The sequence below is a fragment of the Schistocerca nitens genome, chromosome 6 (assembly GCF_023898315.1).
Source record: "Schistocerca nitens isolate TAMUIC-IGC-003100 chromosome 6, iqSchNite1.1, whole genome shotgun sequence".
Taxonomy (NCBI): domain Eukaryota; kingdom Metazoa; phylum Arthropoda; class Insecta; order Orthoptera; family Acrididae; genus Schistocerca; species Schistocerca nitens.
In genome coordinates this window covers 737,467,663-737,476,154 of record NC_064619.1, presented here as the reverse complement: position 1 = coordinate 737,476,154, position 8,492 = coordinate 737,467,663, and positions in this window count along the sequence as shown.

Here is an 8,492-nt window from a genome sequence, read left to right as displayed (position 1 = left end):
AGTGTATACATCTCTAGGTGTCCTTCTACGACTTTTACCCTCTACGCTTCCCTACAATACTACATTTGTGACCCCCTTGATGCCTCAGAATGTGTCCTACCAATTTATCCCTTCTTCTAGTCAAGTTGTGCCAGAAATTCATCTTCTCCCCAATTCTATTCAGTAGCTCTTCATTAGTTATGTGATCTACTCATCTAATTTTCAGCATTCTTCTGTAGCACCATGTTCCGAAAGTTTCTATTCTTTTCTTATCTAAACTATTTATCGTCCATTTTTAACTTCCATGACTGGCTACACTCCACACAAATACTTTCAGAAAAGACTTCCTGACACTTAAATCTATACTCAATGTTACTAGATTTCTCTTCTTCAGAAGTGCTTACCCTGCCATTGCCAGTCTACATTTTATATCCTCTGTGCTTCGAGCATCAGCAGTTATTTTCTGACCAAGTAGCAAAACTCATCTACTACTTTAACTGTCTCGTTTCCTAATCTAATTGCATCAGCATCACATGATTCAATTCGACTACATTCCATTATCCTCGTTTAGCTTTAGTTGATATTTATCTTATATCCTCCTTTCAAGGTGCTGTCCATTCCGTTCAACTGCTGTTGCAGGTCCTTTGCTGTGTCTGACAGAATTACAATGTCATTGGCACACCTCAAAGCTTTTATTTCTTCACGATGGATTTTAATCCCTATTTGATATTTTTCTTTTGTTTCCTTTGCTGCTTGCTCAATATACAGATTGAATAAAATTGGAGATAGGGTACAGCTCTGTCTCACTCCCTTCTCAACCACTGCTTCACTTTCCTGCCTCTTAACTCATGTAGCTGCCATATGGTTTCTGTACAAATTGTAAATAGCCTTTCGCTCCCTGTATTTGACCCTTGCCACCTTTAGAATTTTAAAGAGAGTATTCGAGTCAACATTGTCACAAGCTTTTTCTAAGCCTACAAATGCTAGAAACATGTGCTAGGTTTCCTTACTCTATCTTCTAAGATAAGTCGTATAGTCAGTATTTCCTGGCGTGTTCCAACATTCCTACAGAATGCAAACTGATCTTCCCCACGGCTGGCTTCTACCAGTTTTTCAGTTCATCTGTGAAGTATTCGCATTAGTATTTTGCAGTCATAAATTATTAATGTTTTGGTTCGCTAATTTTCACATCTGTCAACACCTGCTTTCTTTGAGATTGGAATTATTATATTCTTCTTGAAGTCTGAGGGTATTTCGCCTGTCTCATACATCTTGCTCACCAGGTGGTAATGTTTCGTCATGGCTGGCTCTCCGAAGGTTACCAGTAGTTCTAATGGAATGTTGTCTAATGTTGTGTCCAACGTTGTTTCTACTTAGGTTTTTCAATGCTCTGTCAAACACTTCATGCACTATGATATTTCCCATTTCATCTTCATCTACGTCCTCTTCTACACTCCTGGAAATTGAAATAAGAACACCGTGAATTCATTGTCCCAGGAAGGGGAAACTTTATTGACACATTCCTGGGGTCAGATACATCACATGATCACACTGACAGAACCACAGGCACATAGACACAGGCAACATAGCATGCACAATGTCGGCACTAGTACAGTGTATATCCACCTTTCGCAGCAATGCAGGCTGCTATTCTCCCATGGAGACGATCGTAGAGATGCTGGATGTAGTCCTGTGGAACGGCTTGCCATGCCATTTCCACCTGGCGCCTCAGTTGGACCAGCGTTCGTGCTGGACGTGCAGACCGCGTGAGACGACGCTTCATCCAGTCCCAAACATGCTCAATGGGGGACAGATCCGGAGATCTTGCTGGCCAGGGTAGTTGACTTACACCTTGTAGAGCACGTTGGGTGGCACGGGATACATGCGGACGTGCATTGTCCTGTTGGAACAGCAAGTTCCCTTGCCGGTCTAGGAATGGTAGAACGATGGGTTCGATGACGGTTTGGATGTACCGTGCACTATTCAGTGTCCCCTCGACGATCACCAGTGGTGTACGGCCAGTGTAGGAGATCGCTCCCCACACCATGATGCCGGGTGTTGGCCCTGTGTGCCTCGGTCGTATGCAGTCCTGATTGTGGCGCTCACCTGCACGGCGCCAAACACGCATACGACCATCATTGGCACCAAGGCAGAAGCGACTCTCATCGCTGAAGACGACACGTCTCCATTCGTCCCTCCATTCACGCCTGTCGCGACACCACTGGAGGCGGGCTGCACGATGTTGGGGCGTGAGCGGAAGACGGCCTAACGGTGTGCGGGACCGTAGCCCAGCTTCATGGAGACGGTTGCGAATGGTCCTCGCCGATACCCCAGGAGCAACCGTGTCCCTAATTTGCTGGGAAGTGGCGGTGCGGTCCCCTACGGCACTGCGTAGGATCCTACGGTCTTGGCGTGCATCCGTGCGTCGCTGCGGTCCGGTCCCAGGTCGACGGGCACGTGCACCTTCCGCCGACCACTGGCGACAACATCGATGTACTGTGGAGACCTCACGCCCCACGTGTTGAGCAATTCGGCGGTACGTCCACCCGGCCTCCCGCATGCCCACTATACGCCCTCGCTCAAAGTCCGTCAACTGCACATACGGTTCACGTCCACGCTGTCGCGGCATGCTACCAGTGTTAAAGACTGCGATGGGGCTCCGTATGCCACGGCAAACTGGCTGACACTGACGGCGGCGGTGCACAAATGCTGCGCAGCTAGCGCCATTCGACGGCCAACACCGCGGTTCCTGGTGTGTCCGCTGTGCCGTGCGTGTGATCATTGCTTGTACAGCCCTCTCGCAGTGTCCGGTGCAAGTATGGTGGGTCTGACACACCGGTGTCAATGTGTTCTTTTTTCCATTTCCAGGAGTGTATTTCCATAATATTGCCCTCAAGTGAATCACCCTTGTGTAGACCCTATATACACCCTTTTCATCTCCTGCTTTTCCTTCTTTGCTTATTACTGGTTTTCGATCTGAGCTCTTGATATTCATGCAGGCGGTTTTCTTTTCTCCAAAGGTCTTTTTAATTTTCCTGTAGGCAGTATCTATCTTACCCCTCATGACATCCTTACATTTGTCCTCTAACCATCCCTGCTTGGCCATTTTGCACTTCCTGTCGATCTCATTTTTGAGCTGTTTGTATTCATTTTCACCTACTTCCTTTCTGCATTTTTATATTTTCTCCTTTCATCAATTAAATTCAATATCTCTTCTGTTATCCAAGGATTTCTACTAGCCCTCGTCTTTTTACCTACTTGATCGTATGCTACCTTCATTATTTCATCTCTTCTGCTGTATTTCTTTCCCCTGTTCTTGTCAATTGTTCCCTAATGCTTTTTCTGAAACTCTCTACAACCTCTGGTTCTTTTGGTTTATCCAGGTCCCATCCCCTTAAATTTCCAATATTTTGCAGTTTCTACAATTTTAATCTAAAGTTCATAACCAATAAATTGGGGTCAGAGTTCACATATGCCTCTGGAAATGTCTTACAACTTAAAATATGGTTCCTAAGTCCCTGTCTTACCATTATATAATCTGTCTAGAACCCTCCAGTGTCTCCAGGCCTTTTCCACATACACAACCTTCTTTCACGATATTTAAACGAAGTGTTAGCCATGATTAGGTTATGCTCTGCGCAAAATTCTACCAGGCAGCTTCCTCTTTCATTTCTTATCTCCATTCCATATTCTCCTACTAGTTTCCCTTCTCTTCCTTTTCCTACTATTGAATTCGATTCCCCCATGACTATTAAATTTTGATCTTCCTTCACTATCTGAATAATGTTTTTTATCCCATCGTACATTTCTTCTATCTCTTCATCATATGTGGAGCTAGTTGGCTTATAAACTTGTACTACTGTGGTAGGTGGGGGCTTTGTGGCTATCTTGGCTACAATAATGCATTCAATACGCTGTTCATAGTAGCTTACCTGTGCTCCTATTTTTTTTATTCATTATTAAACCTACAGCTGCAATACCTCTATTTGGTTTTGTATTTATAGTCCTGTATTCACCTTACGAGAAGTCTTGTTCCTCCTGCTACTGAACTTTATTAATTCCCAACATATCTTAACTTTAACCTATCCATTCTCCCTTTTAAATTTTCTAACCTACCTGCCTGATTAAGGGATCTGACATTCCAAGCTCAGATTCGTAGAATGCCAGTTTTCTTTCTCCTGATAACGATGTCCTCCTGAGTAGTCCCCACCTGGAGATCTGAATGGGGGACTATTTTACCTCTAGAATATCTTACCACTGAGGATGACATCATCAGTAAACCATACAGTAGAGCTGCATGCCCTCACCCAGGAAAAATTACGGCTGTAGTTTCCCCTTGCTTTCAGCCGTTCGCAGTACCACAACAGCAAGGCCGTTTTGGTTGTGTTGCAAGGCCACACCAGTCAGTCATCTAGACTGTTGCCCCTGCAACTACTGAAAAGGCTGGTGATCCCTCTTCAGGAACCACACGTTTGTCTGGCCTCTCAGCAGATACCCCTCCGCCATGGTTGCACCTACAGTACAGCTATATGTATGACTGAGGTACGGCAAGCCTCCCCACCAACGGCATGGTCCTTGTTTCATGGGGTCCATGGTTTCACCATATCCGACACATTTTCCATGGCAACAAGTCTACTGATCCGATGGGCGAGTGCAAAAGGCTGACATCCTCTGACACCAAGACGGTACATGTCGTGCAGCAAAATTAACAATATATCTTTACTCAGATTTCAGTAGGGAGGCCAAATCTGATGGTCATGTTGTGATGTTTACAATAACTGGCATTAACTATAGTGCAATATTATGAAAAGAAAAGTTGCTCCCCACCATATAGTGGAGATCCTGAGTCGCAGATAGGCACAACAAAAAGAATGTCACAAGTAATCACTATATTCAATGTCTGTCATTCTGTCTCTTCTTTCCTGTGTTTCTCTTGTCTCCTTACAGGCTTTATTTGAGACTTTCTTTTTGCTGTGTATCTCCGCTATATGCTTAGTAGGTACTTGCCTTTTCCTAATATTGTTACATTACATCCTGGATTTTCCATTGTTTGATTAATTTAGTGCTGTAGATATAAGTTCGTTCATAGTTGAAGACGTCTTTGAACTTACTGAAACTATAGATGAGAAACTCAATATCATAGTCATTTGGTTTTCAGAGCTACATGTCCCAGAATAGGTGTTTTTCTAGTTAATCTCTGCACTCAGTGCCTTTTGCCAATTGTGCACAGGAACTGATACTGCAGTTAAAAAGGAGCTATGTAAAATTCCTGGGAAAATACACAATACATTTATGTAGACTATATAGGGTTGCCAGACGTACGGTTTTACCAGGAACAGTACGGGATTTTCCCATTTTGCTCCGGGTATGGTGCAAACCTTTAACCATACGCGGAATATTCCGATTTTGAACACGATGCCTAGTGATATATCTTTTATCTTCCAGTAGCAAATTTTACGTTGCAGAATACGTTTCTCATTCTATGGCACCCATGTGATGGCAATTGAGAGTGACTAACACGGGTGTGATGTCACAAGAAGAACTGCGTTACGTGCAGTCTATTAACAAAGGTATCAACGAGGCTCGCATAGTTCTGGCTCGGCAGAAATCGGTCGACTTGGGCTAGATCATGTTTTGAGTTGGTCACTGTCAACCTCAGCGACCCAAAATGTATGTTTTATTACTGGCTCTTTTTAATTTCGAATTGTCTGTGATGCGGAATTAGGAGAAAAAAACGCACAATCATTCAACATGAAACTATCATTTCCGATTGGAGCGTCGCTTGGGCAGAAATTGATACCGGTATGTAAGTGCGAGTGTAGGACAAGCACTGCGTGATGGAAGTGCAGCTTGTTTTCCGAACATCGCACCGCCTTCAGGATTTTTCTTCTTTTTGTGAACAGGCTGTACTTCCTGTGGTGTCACCGCCAGACACCACACTTGCTAGGTGGTAGCTTAAATCGGCCGCGGTCCATTAGTACATGTCGGACCCGCGTGTCGCCACTGTCAGGATCGCAGATCGAGCACCACCACACGGCAGGTCTCGAGAGACTTACTAGCACTCGCCCCATTTGTATGGACGACATTGCTAGCGACTACACGTACGAAGCCTTTCTCTCAATTGCCGAGAGACAGTTAGAATAGCCTTCAGCTAAGTCCATGGCTACGACCTAGCAAGGCGCATTAACCATATCTGGAGAGAGTCTCACTTGTATTATCAAGAGAAATGTACCACAATGAATTAAAGTTAAGTATACGAGAAGCTCCGTTCTTTTCTTTATAGCTTTCATCACGTATCCTGTTTCAGACTTAACGCCAGTCGGCGTGTGTGTACGCGTGCCTTTCGGTTACCCGTCACTGTTGACTGGCTGCCTTGTCAGTCCACTACACTTCCACTCTATGCAACAAGGCACATTGTTTCGTTCATTTCGGGAGCAGGTTCAACACTTTATCGCAAGCCCGAAGTATACTTCTTTGTGTAAGTAGTATGTTCAAAATGGATGGGACTGCAACAAATCCCACGAAAAGTAAATTAGATATTCAAACCAGCACATACCGGAATAGTAGAAGACAGCAAGTATATCGTGCATTTTGGGGAGAAGGATTTTCAGAATTGCGGCCAGTTCCAGGAAATGTAGATAAAGCAAGGTGTACCCCGAGTGTTGGGAAAGCTGAAGAGGGACATTCAATTTTAACAGTGTTAACCACAAACGCAGATGCGTAACATCAGTACAAACCACCTCAGTGCACACGCCACATCAGAGGCGACGCCAGCAACGCGAGACGCCACCACTCTCCAAATCGAAGCAACGAGACTCTAGTGTGGGCCCACAGCCCCACACTACCACTGCACACTACAAATAGAGCAACCACAGTTTCGAATTGACGGTGTAGCAGTCTCCGCCGAAGAAGATCCCATGACCAACGAGCTGTTTTCTGTGCTGGGGACACAACTTTAGAGGACGACAGATTGATGGAAAGAATCGTCAGAGACTCTTATTCAATCTCTCCAGCTTCCAGGTATGACTTCCGAAGGGAAAAACAATTTATACATGGCATCTCGTGCGGGGAACATGTATTTAAAGAACAGACCACTATCCGTTAATGAGAGCAGTGAACTGGGTGAGATGTGGAAATCATAGTGAGAACAGTGAACTGTAATGATTATCATAAAACTCCAGAATCAATAGTGTATCAACAGTGAACAAGATAAAAAGCGACACAGTGTCAACTGTGAAATTATATCCAGTTTGAGCTCTTGTAAGTTTCTTTGAACTGTTAGGCAACAAAATTTATCAATGCCCCTAATTAATCCACGTCGCGTACTGGAAAGTGAAAAAGCGAAAACGCAAAATCGAAGTGTAAAGTTATAAGTGTATGTGTGGTCCAAAGGGATTGCGTTTTATTTTGACCTTTGCGAGAAGCAACGCTTCTGGGAGCAGTTAGCAAAGCAGCGTACAGCACGCGAGGCAGACTACACCTGTCGCCTCCACCAGCTGCAGTCCAACGTCAGCAAGCGGCTAGCGGCAAAGATAGGCGTCTGTGGCAACCGGCAGCCGCAGACACCCAACATGACAAAAACAATGCGTTGAGCAGCAGCATCACGCCCGAGTAGAAGGTAGCGCGTATGCTAATCGTTTTACAGCTAGCGAGAGGAAGCTAGTATTGACAGGGATGGTTCAAAAATGGCTCTGAGCACTATGGGACTCAACTTCTGTGGTCATTAGTCCCCTAGAACTTAGAACTAGTTAAACCTAACTAACCTACGGACATCACAAACATCCATGCCCGAGGCAGGATTCGAACCTGCGACCGTAGCGGTCTTGCGGTTCCAGACTGCAGCGCCTTTAACCGCACGGCCACTTCGGTGACAGGGATGGCTCTGACACTATGACACCGCCATTGCTAATGAATCAACAAGTAGAACAAGCAGATTAAGCCATGGAACACCATCAGCTGGTACATTTCCTACACAAGTATGGTTGGAAATTAATGGAGCTACTATGCGGGCAAAAAGAATTTTAAAAAAATGCTAGGAGAAAAGATGGAGCAGTGGCAAAAAGAATTTAAAAAAAAAAGGAGTCAAATGAATTAAAGAAAGGCCAAGATTACTTGCTGATAAAATAGAAGCAACAAACCAGTAGATAGCAAAAATTAATCGCAAGTTTAAACAATTAAGACCAGGACTGATTCTCATGATACTAGAATAGAGGCTTGTTAAAAAGGAATTGAACATGAAAGAGATTGATGATGAAGTAGTGAAAGTAAATGATCTCATGCAAGCTCAAGATACTTCTGTACTGCCAGTTGGGGATGAAGTCACTAAATTAAGTAATGATCAGAGTAAAATAAACAAAACTTGCAAAGACACATAAATGATAATAATGGCGCGTGACGAGGGCCTCCCGTCGGGTAGACCGCTCGCCTGGTGCAAGTCTTTTGATTTGACACCACTTCGGCGACTTGCGCGTCGATGTGGATGAAATGATGATGATTAGGACAACACAACACCG